The sequence below is a fragment of the Rhea americana genome, unplaced genomic scaffold (assembly GCF_003343005.1).
Source record: "Rhea americana isolate MKP2758 unplaced genomic scaffold, rheAme1 scaffold_95, whole genome shotgun sequence".
Lineage (NCBI taxonomy): Eukaryota > Metazoa > Chordata > Aves > Rheiformes > Rheidae > Rhea > Rhea americana.
Window position 1 is genome coordinate 370,635 of NW_028187144.1, and position 14,879 is coordinate 385,513.

The 14,879-nt window shown below is 46.7% G+C and overlaps 1 long non-coding RNA gene across 1 annotated transcript; it reads right to left on the reverse strand.

Moving 5' to 3' along the window:
• Positions 1–1,126: 1,126 nt before the first annotated feature.
• Positions 1,127–5,448, reverse strand: LOC146584291 (uncharacterized). Its single transcript, XR_014898229.1, has 3 exons — positions 5,249–5,448; positions 5,074–5,148; positions 1,127–1,424 (listed from the first exon to the last, which is right to left on the reverse strand). It is a non-coding gene; the product is annotated as an uncharacterized LOC146584291 (long non-coding RNA).
• Positions 5,449–14,879: the final 9,431 nt, after the last annotated feature.

Genomic DNA, 14,879 nt, shown 5'->3' on the forward strand with positions numbered 1-14,879 from the left:
ATAGAGGAACCACTTCAGCCTTGAACACCAGTTACCGTTAAACCTCTAATTGCTGGGTGCAAAGCCTACCCTTCATGCAGGCTGTTAGAAATACGTGCAGCTACTTCTACAGCCAGTGCCAGTGCTCCGAGGGTAATCCCAGCCCTCCAGGCTTGCGTGCAGTTGGACACTGGAACATGTTGAGGAGCAGGTGAGTTGGTAACTTTTGTCTCTGTCTCAGACTTTACAGTTACACAGCTGAAAGCACATTGACCAAGCAAGTCCTCCCTCCAACAGCAGMAAATAAATGCAATTTCCCTTCACTGCTGTCAATCTAAAAAATCTGTGGATTTTTTTTCAGGACATGACAAATGCTTGATCCAATCAAAGTCAAATAGATATTTTTGAGAACCTTCCTGTGTTTGAAGACAATGCACTAGCTAGCTTCATCACTCCAGTTTTGGAGGGATACATTTTACATGTTGCTAAACTTTGAGGTGATTTACAGGTACCCAATGGCAGTGAGAACTGAGAGAGCATTTTCTGTATACAAAGGTGATTTAAGTGATTCCAGACAAGAAATCAAAGACAACAGCTATAATATATAACATTACTACTTAATCAGGAAGATCTTCATCTCAAAGTATAAACCATCATCTTTCCTGTTAAATAAATTAATAGTTAAATCTTAAATTATAATGTTTGATAGTACAGTGCAATAATAGTACTGATGGTGCTAATAAAAGACACTATTATTTAAAAGTACTTGTGTACTTTGTTTTGGTAAAAGCCATATAAATTAGTAATCTGTGAATATTGTTCAACCTCTGCTACTGAATTTACTTCAAATTGCCATGTCAGTACTGTAGACTTATTAGCAACTTAAAAATAAAAGTGTCTACCTGGAAAACAACCAGTGTCACTGGAAAAGGAGAGAAGATTGACAAGATCTTTAAAGCCTGATCTCCAAATTACTGATGGCCTTTAGGAGGCCAGAATATTCTTGTTCGGAAGAACTGCAGATACGGTCAGTTGGTGCTATCATCTCAACAGCGTAAGACATATTTCTCCCTCTCAGATTGCTCCCTTCACCTGTTAACCTGTTGTTATAATAGAGATCCACCTTAGTTACAATCTCTGCCACCAGGCTCACCTTATCTATCAGCAGAGAACTCGTATTTTGTATCAGCAGTGGAGGTAGGGCAAAGAGCGGCGGCGTGGGAGGAAGGCCRGCCGGGGAGAAGCTCACACAGCGGTGACCAGAGATTCCAGTGAAGCCCAAACATCCCAGGAATGCACCCATGGCTGCAAGAGGATTTCTTGTCTTTTTGTGAAGACAGGAAGAACTGCTTTAAAGCAATATGCTTCACAGAAAATGGAGACAAACCGAGGAGGAGACGCCTGAGGAAGCAAAGAGCGGGAATATACAGGAACGGTGTGAAAGGCTGTAGGGAAAGAAACACACCCATTAGCAGTGCCTGACTCTCCAAAAGAGCTATTTTATCTAAAAGCAGCAAAACCTTTTTGCAAGACTCTTCAGACAAGTACTTCTAGTACCCCCTAAGAAAGGGAGTATGTACGTTCTGCACAACTAAGGAGTGAAAGATTACAGAGGAGTGGAAGCAAATTTTGCAGAAGACACCTTTGTTCAATGACTGGAACATGATCTTGAGTATAAGCAGGACACTTAATCCTCAAAAGTGAAACCCTGATTCACAAAGCAGTGCTGCACCGTACACCGCAGGAAGCGTTTCGGAAAGAAAACCCAGTTTTGCTGAACGTAGTACCTCGTGGTCGGCTCAGAGTTAGGGGTCGTTCCAGCTGCAAGTATACGTCAACCARACAGAAAGGCAGGACAGTTTCAAACATACAAACCATAAAACTGTCTCCAGAAACGGAGGAGCYGTGCAAGGCTCAGACACTAGATCTCTGCAACTGAAGTTATTCCATGGGACAAGGGCTCGTGACGATAAGAGCAAACACATACRTCTAAAACAGCTGTCCAGGTCACCCAGGATTAAGGCCAGCCTCACATGCCCTCTGACGAGCACCCCTCTAAATAACAGCAGAGGGTGAAGAACAGGGAGTTCTTACAAACTCTAGGAAAAATGGAGCAGAAAGTATTTTGGGATGCTACACAAGCTGAAACTCTGGCACTCACAGATCCATGCACATGTTTGTAGGGATGAACCATAGCCTCAGAAAACCATTACTTACTTGTAAAGGTGCTTCTGGTTCCTTTTAGGTGCTTATTAAATCAGAGCAGACCAACAGGAGGAACAGGCCTTCMATTTTTACAAACAGAGAAAGACGATGACCCTCCAAGACCCACTCAGCCCCTTTTAGGATTTTAAAAGGCTCTGGCTTGAAACAGCYCCAGCAAGCATCGGGTTTTAGTCGAGCCCTAGTATCCCGATACAGTGAGAAATATAGGTTCTTCTTCTCCTCTCAACTACTGTCTTCCTCCTCAAACATTTGCTTATCTGCTGTTCTAAAAAAGACACAATTATCAGTCCAGCTCATCATCTCCGTAACCACCACTGGCACCACTACAACAAGAGCTTTCTGTGACTTTTGACCGGAGCTAARGAGGTGATCTCTGAGCACCTGCGGCCAGCAGCTGCGCAGAGGAGCCAGACCAACCTCCCGGCAGCACTGACCGCCCCCGGCAGACAAAGCCTCCCCAGGCACGAAGCAGAAGCTGTTCTTCATTAAACTGCACCTACTTCATTCCTGTCAAGAAGCAGCAGTTGCGTCAAGAAGCACTRCTTTGCAGCAGCCCCCTTCAGATGTGTTGCACTGAATCTGTATCCCTTCACCTGGCTTGGAAGGGAAGTCTGTKCCATTTGGGTATACTGGAGAATCCCAAAGCTCTTCCCAGCAGTGGCCTTTTTCAGGCTGGAGGAGCTACCACAGCAGAGTATCAGGCAGAAAAGCTGCCCCAAAGATCATGCCACAGTGCAGATTTCCCTGCCTCCAGCATCCTCATCATTGCCTTTCCCGTGTGGAAGGTCACTACACAACGCTATCTAGCTGCAGGTGCATTTGTGGGCTGAGATAATCTCCCCTTTAAACTAGAAAGGAGTACGCGAAGCAGGTGCGTCTGGGGAAGGATCCCAGCATGCAATGAACTTGTGCTCATCACTGAATTACATCGTGGCTCTTGCAAGTTCGTGCATCAACGTCTCCRCTAATGCCTTTCGCCTTCCAGCTGGAGTGACATAGAGACAGTAACATCTTCCAGAAAATCTGTAGGGGTGGCTTGAGAGCTATGGTTCATCAGCCACCACACTTCACGGTAGAGTAGGATCATCATCTGGTTCTGTCTTGGAAGGGCTCAGATCCATGATCGTCCCACCAACTGTCTGCCTTTCCAGAGGATTAAAGTGGATTTTTTTTTAATCCCCTTTCCAAGTGGATTAAAGATCATGTTTTATGGTGCCTTCCTCAGACACTAACAGTCACAAACATACCAGGGGCATTGCTCCTCTCTGCAGCCCCCTGAGAGCAGTCTCTGTCCTGCCCGGGGAAGCATCTTTGGGTTTTCAGTCCATATTTTCTCCCAGCAAAGAGCTTAACTTCCCGACCAAATGGCCTCTGGAAATGATACCTTCCATTGCTATGGTTTTATGCACCTTATAATCAACTTGAAGTAAACATTTAGCTGGAGGAATAAGTAAATCATCATGGACTAGAAAGAATAATCCTTTGCGAGCATTTTTGCAGAAGGTTATTGAAACATGTCACCACCCATCACCACCCAGACTTATTAAGCCTCAGAGGATCCAAAAAAAGATAAATATACACTGCATCACTTTATTCATAWCTGGGGTGGGAAAGAAAAACTCTTTGGCAATGTAGAGCAATAATAATACCAGCAGTTAGGCACAGGAAGTTAAGAAGTATACCACAGACAATTCAAATGTTAAGAGATAACTTCGCTAGCCTGAGAGGCTTTTTCTTTCTTTTTTAACCTGAGTAGGGGTGTGATTAGTATACAGGGGTTCATATCTTCTTAGGCTGATACAARCTACCATGTCTTTCAGTCTCAGCAATATTCTGTTCTTTCTCCAGGGACAAATGTTCCCTATTCACTTGTGGACATTTCACCTGGGAAGGAAAAGCCATTTATCAGGACATTGGCTCCAGGTAATAGCTGCAAATGCAACAAGCAAGCAGGGGGAGAAGAGGCAGAAGTCTGACTAGAACTGAGAACTGCAGGGAAATTTTAATGCAATTTCTAATTCACTAACGCAGTTTGGGGAGAGATTTAAGACTTTTGAGCATTCAGATTCGTTTTGATTAGTAATGATTTGTTGCAGTGGCTTGCAAGGTACTTCTGTATCATCCAGTTTAAGCACAAATCTGCCTTGACAGTTTCTGGATAATTCAGATAGCCTATATGATTTGTTCCTGCGGGAGCAAAAAGCTGGATAAGGTAACTAATTTCCACAGTAAGATTTTTTAATAAATCAGAACAATTGTTTTCACTCAGGTCCTCGCCCTGAAGCGATAACAGTTTCTTGCCCAGGTGCTCAAAAACTCCGACCCCATTCTTTAAAATGCCGACTGTGTCAATAAAATTGCTACTTAAGCTTTAAAGGGATGAGTGTCGACCAGCTTGTCATAACACAAGACTCAAAACACCTTCAGCGAGCAGAGCAGACGGTTAAAAGGAAAGTTAGCTGACTCATTTCAGAAGTAGCTGGTGTTAGTYGAAGCAGCTTGGAAGCTAACAGATAAAAATGTTATCACAGCCGACAGTGCTACAGTCCTAACAACGCCATGGACTTCTGCAGAATTTAAGGCCAATTCACTGCCCTACGTGTGCGTGCAGGTTGTATTTGTTAATAATATTCCAGTATTGAACTGGAGCTCAAGCAGTAGCTGTAGTATGCTACAGACGAAGACTCTTGCATTTCCATACCTTTCACAGGAGAATAATTTTATTTAAATAAAGAAATACAGTGACTTCAAAGCGCAACCCTTTCCCGGTAACTAGGCCAAACGCTGCCTTCAGTCACGCCGGTACAAACCGAGTTCGCAGTAACTCCGTTGACTTCATCGGCGTGATTAACCATTGGAACAACTTACCCGGCGTCGCTGCGGATTCTCCACCGCTGGAAACCACTTAGCCCCTGCTGGAAGCTTCTTTGTGCATTCGCTTTTCTGGAAAAAAATAAATAATAGCAATAATAAAACAAAAAAAGTGCTCTAGCTGAAACAAATAAACCACACACTCTCAGATTAGAGGGTGACACGGACTCACTTGGACTTCCACAACCTGCGAACGAGGGTCTCGGCCGCCGGGCGAGTCGGCAGACGGCCGGGGCGCCCTGCACCACGCAGCTGCGCCCAGCTAGGGGCTGGGAGACGCCGCTCGTAGACGAGCCCCGTCGGGGACCCCCGAACCGAGCTGAATTAGCCTTCAAGTCGTCAGCTCCGCTCCTGCCGAAAGCCGAAGCGCGCTGTGAGACGGCGCCGGGGCGGCTCGAGGCCTTTCCGCGGCGGGTCCTCGTGGGAGGCGGGCTGCGAGGAGCGGCCGCCGGCGCGAAGCGAACCCGCAGCTCCTCCGAGCGGCCCGACCGCGAGCCCCGGAGCGGGGGGAGGCGCGCGCAGAGCCGCCCCGCGCAGCGTCCGAGCCGGGGGCCGAGGGAGGCCGCTGCTGGGAGGCCCCCGAGCCCCTCTGGTCCTCCCTCCTCCGTCCAGGGAGGTGAAGGACGACCGAAGGCGACTTGTTTGAACTTCGTGTCTCTCCGAGTATCGCGTTTTGCGCCCCGTTCCGCCTCCCTAGCTTGCTTGCTTAATTCAGAAGCAGCTTCTCGCCCTTCGGCGGCTCCTCGTGCGCAACAGGGACGTCAGCTGGGGTTTTCAGCCAAAAAAAAAAAAAAAAAACACGGACAACGCTCCCCTCTGCGAGGGAAAAAGACATGTCCGCCAGAAGGTAACGGCCGAGCCCCGGTTACGGGCAGCGCGGCCGGCAGAAGCGGTCGCCTCGGCGGCCCCGGCGCGAGGGCCGTTATTTCCTCGGCGGCGCTCGCCCCCCGGCCGGGCCGGAGCGAGGTCCGAACTCCCTCTGCTGGCTCCGGCGCCCGCCCGCCCGCCTCCGTCCCGCGTAGCCCCGCCGCGCACCGCAGCCTTGCTGGGGCTTTTCTCTCCAAGCAGCTTTTAGGAGGACGCCCCTTTCTTTCTTTTTTCTTTTCCCCAAAGAGAGATTTGGCAAGTCTTAATCCAGCCTCACGCCCGCCTTCCTGCTGCTCCTGCCTTCCTCATCTTCTCAGCGGGGCAGAGGCAAGCGCAGCCGCACTCAGCTCCTGATGCGAGCTTCCAGGTGGGCAGGAAGTCTCCACATCTGCCAAAATGAGGACGGCAAGATGATCGGGGAAGGGAGAGGAGGAGGTGGAAACAGGAATTTCTCGTAAAAAAAAAATAAAAATCTTAATGCAGTTTTCTTTCCTGAGCAGTGGCTTGAGTGGCCTTCTTTATCAGGGAAGAACTGGGAAAAGTAAAAATAATAATCATTAAATGATATAAATAGCATTCAGCAACACCCCTTGCAATGACCACAGGTGGGACAGATTTTTCTCTGGRTTGCCTTCCTGTACTGTTCCTCTATGACCGAAYACACATTAAAAGCAATACGCACTGYTGATCTCTTGAACTGATTGYAGGTTTCGGTGGACCCTAGCGTGGTTTTTGCTGGGGACCTCCATTCCCCGAGCTTCTCCTTTCCCAGATCCTCTTTTCTCCTCCTCGTTCTGGTTACGAGGCAGTGGAAAGCAAATGCCGGTTCTCTTTCCCATCGCGGCCAGGAGAGGAGAGGAGCAGGTTCTCCCTTCCCCATTCTCACGCTGCGGTGGGGAGTGAGAAGCTTTGATTAACAGGTCTTTACGCTTTTCCCAGGACCAAGCAAGAGGAAAAACCAATGGTCTTGACCCAGCCACCTCCAGCCTGCGACCTGTGGTACTGCCGCAGGGTCTGGAGACCCTGGGCCAGATGCCGAATGGGGCAGGACACCACCACTCGCTCCCGCTTCAGCCTTGAGATGCTGGGTTTCAGCAGCAGGAGGTTATAGCATATCTGGGACTGTCCCAAATCCTTTCCCCAAAACATACCCGCATGTGCACCCTCTCCAACCAAAACGGAAACCAGGGCTGAGCCAGCTGCATTGTAAGGGCAAAAAACAGTGCTAAGAAGCATCTTCAGTGGTCACCTGGCCCATCTCCATGTTGACATTCGTTTATATCTCATAGGCATGCACGGTCCTGAGGACCTGTCCCTTCAGCATCAAAATCTTCTGCCATCATAACTGTTCCCCCACAGCCACCTGGGGCAAGTGACACACCAAGAGGACAAGCACTGGGAACAGACACGTTAAAGGAGGAGAGAAACAACAGGTCAAGGTATCCCAGGGGCAGAGTTCAGCCATGCCCAAGCCTGCTCCTAGTACAAAAAAAAAGCCTCTTTGGCAACYAGGTGAGACCTGGAGATGGCTTGGGGAGGGCTGCAGTATCTTTTCTGCTCCCTGACATTGTTAAAATATCTCAGCACTGGTGATAGGATGGATGGAAGCTTCCTGCTTACCACATTTACATCTAAATAAATGCCCAATTTGCAACAAGTTATTGCCAGCAACCTCTATGCAGTGTGGGGCCCCAGCCCAGGATGGGGAGGAGGAGGGGATGGTGGGCAACACCTGCCATGGTTTCAGGACATGAGAGGCTGTTAACCATGGGCTGGGCTTCGACCCATCAAAACCTGTGTTGTTTGCTGCCTGGTGCCAAACTGAAACGCGCTGTGGCACCAGCTAAGCCAGCCTTCCAGCAAATACTTTGAAGTCAAGCTAGGAATGGAAACCTTTTCTTGCACCACCGCTCTGCTCGCTAAGCGGACTGCAGCTTTCGCTGCCATCAGCCTGGCTGGATTTAGGTCAYGGACTTTTCAGCAGAGCCCTTGCAGCAGAGCGAGACTCAGGGCTTGGTGCTGCTGCTGGACTTTGACTCCTGCTCTCCCCTCCCCAGCTTGCCATCAGTTTTCCGCGCAGAAAATTAGCTACCACACTGCCCAGCCTGGGCAGAGGCTTCCAGATACCCATCATTTACAGCTCCTCGCTTCACGACAGCAGAACATCAGTTTGGGTATTTTAGCTACAGTTTTAGCTAGGACTATTATCATCACCCTGCAGGAAAACTGCCTCAAGTGACGGTTACGCTAAAACCAAACCCACGTATTATATTGTACACACATGCCCAGAGAAGAGCTATAGTCTGGGAAGTGCTCATGCCCTCCTCGACGTCTTTCGTCGTCAGGCGCTGAGCTGCGAGCTGTCCCGGGCGAGCCAGCCCCGGCAGACACCGCAGGGACCTGCTACGCACCAAGTCCATGCTATTATTATTCCGCTTTTTACAGCAGCAGCAAGATTTGTGCTGCATTAGGTGTGAAAGGATTCTCCTGTAGCAGGAATTCAACAGTCCGAGCCCCAAGCCCTGGTATCGGCCTTTCCTCACACAGGCTTGGTGCTGGGACCGATAACATTAACGGCAAAGTTCCTGCAGAAATCAGGGCACAGAATCAGGGCAAAGAAACGACCTTCGAGGCTTATCTCAGGGAGAGCAATCTGCAGTGCTGAGGTATGGACAACTGAGGAAAGCAAACCAGATACCTGAAGACAACACTAAGCTTGGAGCTGTTTTTACCGTGATGGGTCTTTAAAAATTATTAAGTAATACACTGAATTAATTTGCCTGACAGCTGCAAAACTATTTTCTTAAAAATTTTCACACTCTCAAATGCCCTGCAGATTTAGGTCTTTTCTGTATGTAAGGGCAAGACACAAACTCATCAGCTTCCAAAGTAACCTTCAAAGTGGAAGAAGCTTGCAAATCACTTAAAACATCTACAAAAGTCACTTACTAAGAAGCAGAAAATGTTTCTGAAATGGGAGACAGAGAATTGGAAAACTGAAYGAAAGTGAGACCTCCACCTTTTAGAGAGCACCAGGAAACCCCTGTCACCTATGCTGCGTCTTKGTGGGGTTCACAGCAGCTCTGGCTGAATTCTGGGCAGCCGACTGCATCAGCCCATGCTGCTGGTATTTCCCACATCCCACTAGCCACCAAAACACATGCTGTAACCRCAGAAGAGCCCATCTGGCCGTGGCCCGGCGGGGTTTAATTCAGGCAGCCAACCTTTAATGCACCTGGTAGCCACTTCTACTTCGGGAGCAATTGAAAACTCTGAATTACTTTACACCCTTAGAAGCCAGGCACCACCACGATCCAAGCCCGGACAGGCACTGCTCAACATCACTGCCGGTCGGATTTGTTTTAGCACTGCCACACTCAAGCCTGTACACCTTGTGATTGTCCTAAATAACCTTTTAAAAAAATTACAATACTGATATGCTTTCAGGAGGAAGGGAAAAAAAAAATAATTGCAACTTCCAATAATTTCCCTAGAGCAGCGTTTCAACTCAAAGATCGCATGGCCTTTTTGAGCAAAACAGATTGCTGTCGATGTGATCAGGGGATGTGAAGCTCTTTACAAGTAAAAATGGGCTAAACTTGAAATGTTTGTTTGTTCCTTGTATTTTCCCCCTTTCTGTCATACAGTTCATAGGGAATGCGCATGACTGGACTTATAAAAACAACTTTGCATTTGCTGATGGTATACTATGTGCACTATTTATATTATATATACATACATATATATATRTGTGTGTGTTTATACATATATATACATATATATAYAAAATGGCATAACTCTGGCCTAAGATACCCAGAGGTTTTTTGCCCAGCTATTGGTATGTGCCTACAGTTCTATTTCTTTTTCCTTAGAAAGGACTAAGCAAACATCCGCTCCCTGGCAGACTCAGTCAGGGTGAGTTCACAGGGAAGCTTTCTCATATCAAAACCGGTGACTTGCTTGAGGAATCCCATTGATTTCTGTGGGTAATCACTAACCTGAGGAACAAGCTCACCGTTTTGCCCTTAAATCACAAGACATCCACTTTGTTTGCGCCTTCTCTCTCTATACAATGCGGCTACAGCTAGCGGGATATCCGGTGGCATTATATTTAAAAGTCAGCTTTAAAGAGAAGATAAGGTTATCTTTGAAAATCGCCCTGCTTCGTAGCACATCCRCAGGCTTGGAGCCTCCCAACAGACATTGTCCCATGCAGGATCCYCTTGGACAAATTGTGGTTAACCAAGCTAAATCCCAGGAGGAAGACAGAGCACCTTTTTACTATTGCTTTTCCATCATGGCTGCAAGGGAGCCCTGGGAGAAGGGCTGAGCGCAGCACCAGCGCTCGCCTCCCTTCCCCTGCCTCCCCACGGGCCAACACCTCACTCCAGCTACAGGAAAAATAGGTAAAAACCACCAAGGGCTGCAAGGGAGACCTTCACTGTGCGTTAAGGGTGGCTACCACACTGCCACGAAGGGGCTGCAAGGGACACAGCTTAATGCGTCTTCACAGTCATTTAAAAGTTGCCCTGACACTTAAGGACTGTCACACAAAAGAAGAACTTCTCAAAGAGCTAAAAAWCGAACAAGAACTTTGTGTTTGGCTGCATCTCCGTTTCCTTAAAGTGTCCTAGTCCAACACACACACACACCACGAGACCGCTTTTTGTGGCTGAGAAACAAAGTAAGCTTTGGATACCACATGCTGTCAATTAAACTACTCCAGTAAGTGACTTGGTCCAGTTGCACTGGGATCCCTCCTTCCACCCACGCCGGCTCTTCTACTTTCTGCTCAGGCTTTCTGCTTTCTTTTCAAATAAAAATTAGAGCATTTTATGGCAAGAATTACGCATATAAAATTCACCCCCATTTGGCATTAGCCCAAGGCGGTCAGGGTGCTGCGGACATTAGCAAAGCGTTGCTCCGTTTTGCACGGGGCTCTGCTCCGCAGTCGGCTCCGTCGCAGGCCRCCAGCGCTCACGGCGCGCTCCTCCGCGGGCGACGCATTCCAGGGCACAGTCGGGCCCATTGTGCAGCTATAAAACAGCTCTTGCTTCAATCCACACAACGATCTGGCATCTAATCCAACAAATCGACACTGACATCTTGTGGAGATCATGAGACCAGAACGTCTGTAGCCACTCAGGGCGGTGGGATTTACACCCTGGCTGAGAGGGGCCGGCGCCTGTCACATCAGCACGTTCGGTGCGGAGCTCCCGGACCTCACGGCCACTGGGATGCCGGGACCACCCGCTTGGGCGCATGCTGGCACTGCACTGGAGTCTCAGAGAGGAATCTCSCCGGGTCCCCTTGCTCACAGGGCAGCTGCTCTTACAAGCCGTCATGCTGGGCAAGGCGGCGGCAGCGGGTGCCGGCAGCTCRACTTCCGAACGACCTCAGCCTGCGCTACAGGTGGAAGTGGCGAATGGTGGAGCATCATGCCCTTCAGTCTCAAAGAGCAGCACTTTCTGCCCACAAATATTAAGAAAGAAGAGTCTTGCTAAATAATCCTTTTGATACCAACTAAAATGGGACTATTTACTTCTAAATCATTACTGGAAACAAAGACACACCTCCCCACACCCCTTCATAGTCATGACACATCAAGCCTCTCATCAGAACAGAGCATCCCATGAGGAGCTATTTTCATGCTGTAATTTTACTAATTCTAGAAGCAGCAGAAGAAAATGGACCTGAGTAGCACTCCAGGACTCCTTTAATGTCCCTATTTATCTAAAAATACACTGCTTAAGCAAAAAGAGTTTGCAGTTTGAGCATGCAGAACATTCAAGATTTTCTTCTCTTCACTCATTTTAGCTCCTCTAGTGGGTCAGAAGGGTTAAATTAAGTCAAAGACTTTTTTTCTTCCAGTGCTCATGGAACAGTTCATCTTTGTAGTCAAGGAGCACAAAATCCCCATTAGGCAGATCCCACTCCAACAGCACTGCATAGTTGGTTGGGGTTAACACCAACAGCTAAACCCTAAGCATAGGTAAGACTTGCAACCATGCTATACATCATTCCTCTTGTGTCCTCCAGGGAGCAAATATTTTTGGCTYACCTCATAGCAGAGGGGGGAAAAAAGTGCTCAATCAAATCTGATTTCTAACATATCATTCRCATCAAATAGGTTTGAAAAGACACAAAGTGCCATCAGATGTCAAGAGACAAAATTTGGGTTGGCATACAACCAAAGCAGCTGGCATTTATATCCTGCCATCATCTTCTTGTGTTAACGCTGTAAAGCACTGAGCCAGCTACAGGATTTTCATCCTATTTGCTCCTATCCTTCCCTTTCAACAAGGAATCATCACTGAGGTGTCTGKTTTTTTCCAGCCCAATTTCTGGCACATCAGGTGAGGCAGAAAAGATCCAAAGCCTGATTCAAACGTCACATGAGCAGCCAGGCGCCCTCGCAAGCGTGAGTGACTTACAGACCCAGAAGCACTTGGAGCAGGCAAGCAGCACACAGAGAGCCCTGGAAGTCTGCACGATGAAGACAGTACAGCACTGCTGCAACCCCGGCAGTCTGAGCCTAGAAACAAAGCAAGGCTTGTATGGAGAAGGAATGTCTGATATTCTTGGGAAAAAATTCAGAAGCAAACAAACCAAAATCCCCAGAGAACCCACTTAGTACACAACCCCAAAACCAAAGCAACAAAATTCTGCTAAATACAGTTTAAAAAGCAGCTAAATGTAAGTCGTGAACAAGTGCTTTGAATTTAACTTAATTACAGTAATCAGTTTTCTTTGGGAGGAACAGTGCTATCATCRCATAATCCAAAATCCAGAATCGTTCAGCACATCATCTTCCAGCCAAAGGCAATTTTGCCAGATCCAGGGTGCACTGTCAGTTTGGTACTGGCCTGGGAACGCAAGGGACAGGGGTGAAGGAGTTGTTTCGCCTTCAGCACGCACCCTTTTGTCAATCCACCTTGCCGGTGGGCTCCTTCATTCCCTCCTTCCTTCCCTGACACTACCAGCACAAAATCACGTAGAGATCAAGAGCTACCAGTGTCATCAACAGGGATGACAAAGCAAATCTAAAGATTGTGTTAGTCCTCTATGCATAACTTAACAGTGGCTGAGCCATCTCCACTCAATAACACGTTCTCCTTCTACTGCATATCCCTTGCAGCCACCTCAAGGGAAAACCATCTCTGAAAACTCCCAGACCAACAYAGTTGCCTGTAGTTAACTGCTCCAGGCCAGCCTGCTCCATCTTCCCTTTCTTCTTGAGGCTGCAGCAACCTCCTCCCAAAAGCCAGGCAACTTTCRGATGCAGAATTACCATGTGATGCCAGTGCTGCAGGTGCCACAGTGGTACGGCATTAGCAGTGCATTAACGAGACCTAAGCTTCAGACATAAAAAAGGAAGTCTAAGGCTGCAGTACATAATCAATGATATTTTAACTTGGACAGATCCTAACATAAAATCCATTAAATTACATATAATACCACCTAACCAGTTAAAAGAAAGAGGGCAAAAGAAAAAGCAGCTGTCATAAGAAACCCACAAACGACTGTGGTGAGGGAATCAATCGTTACAACACTGGCTCTATTCTGAATACAATGGCAGACGACAGCCCGCTCTTCACCCTTTTGGCTACAAGGGGTAATTTTTATGCTTCTAAGTGACTAAACTGTGAGCATCAATGTTTTAAATTCCTGCATGCCTACTCCTTCAAGACTATCAAGATGTGTGCATCCCTTCCCCCACACAAGAAAAAAAAAAAACACATAAAAGCCATGCGACTTGAGCCGTTAATGTGCTTTGAAAGTCCCCATAGGCATATGTTCGTATATGCAGCTAGGTCTGATTATTCAAATCCAGTTGCCTAGTRTTAACTCTCAAATCTATATTTAAGCACTTAAGTAGGAATTACCACAGCTTTTCAAAAATTCTAAGCACCACGAGCTCTTGTTAAGAGCTTGTCAAAGTACTGACCTTCTAATGAGTCAGTTCAAACGCTAATATTCACCTCACTCTCGGGAGCTGTTAAATTCAACACTTTCATACACAGCTAAAGCATCTAAACCTCTTGGAATACGAGCAGAACTTGTGTCCTGTCTTTCAGATCAAAACACAGGTTAGGTGCAAAGAAAATACAGAGGAGCTATTTCTAAAAGCCCATGGTCAACTCAAAATCATTGTGCCTTGGTTTAGGAAAAAAGACTTGAGGGTCTCTCTGAAATGTTCCCAGGATCAGTTTGGTTGAAATTTGGGAAGAACGATAGTTATGAAGTAAAATATATCTGTGCATTGAACTGAAAATTAAAACCATCTTTGTACTAAATTGAGATACTGYGATTCTTGCTTTCTACATTTCCAAAGGCAGAAAGTCTCTGAAAATTTCTGCTAAACTTGAACCTTGCTGTTCTTACCACTAAATGTTAAAAATCTGCTTTTCTCTTCTGCATCCCAAGGCTTATCATTTGYTAAAGCAAAATTCTGTCCTAGAGACTAGTGCAACAATATTCTAACTCAGAGAAAAAGGCCAACTTTTTATTTTTATTTTGCTTTGCTGTAATTATTATATGGGCAAATTAAATTTTAATCAGAAAGACATTGTCTTACCTTCATTCCATGACTTCCTGCATCATTGATTAAGAAGAAACATGAAAAAAAGTCATATTTAGAGGGCTAATAGCTGCTAAAGTGGTTGGAGTAAATCAGAGAGAATAAACAAGAATACAGTAYATCAGGCCAAGATAGCTCTGGGAAGTTATGAAGACTGATGAAGTCCAGGATAATTCTGAAAGGAAGTTTAAGAAAATACAACTGAAGGAAAACATACTGTAGTTGCTCAATAGGTATGGAAGGCCATATGCATTTTATCAAAACAAGGATAATCTGAAATTACTTCAACATCAGAGCACTAGGTACAAAACAGCAGCAGCACAATGCACCAGCAATGAGTAGACTGTAACTCTCT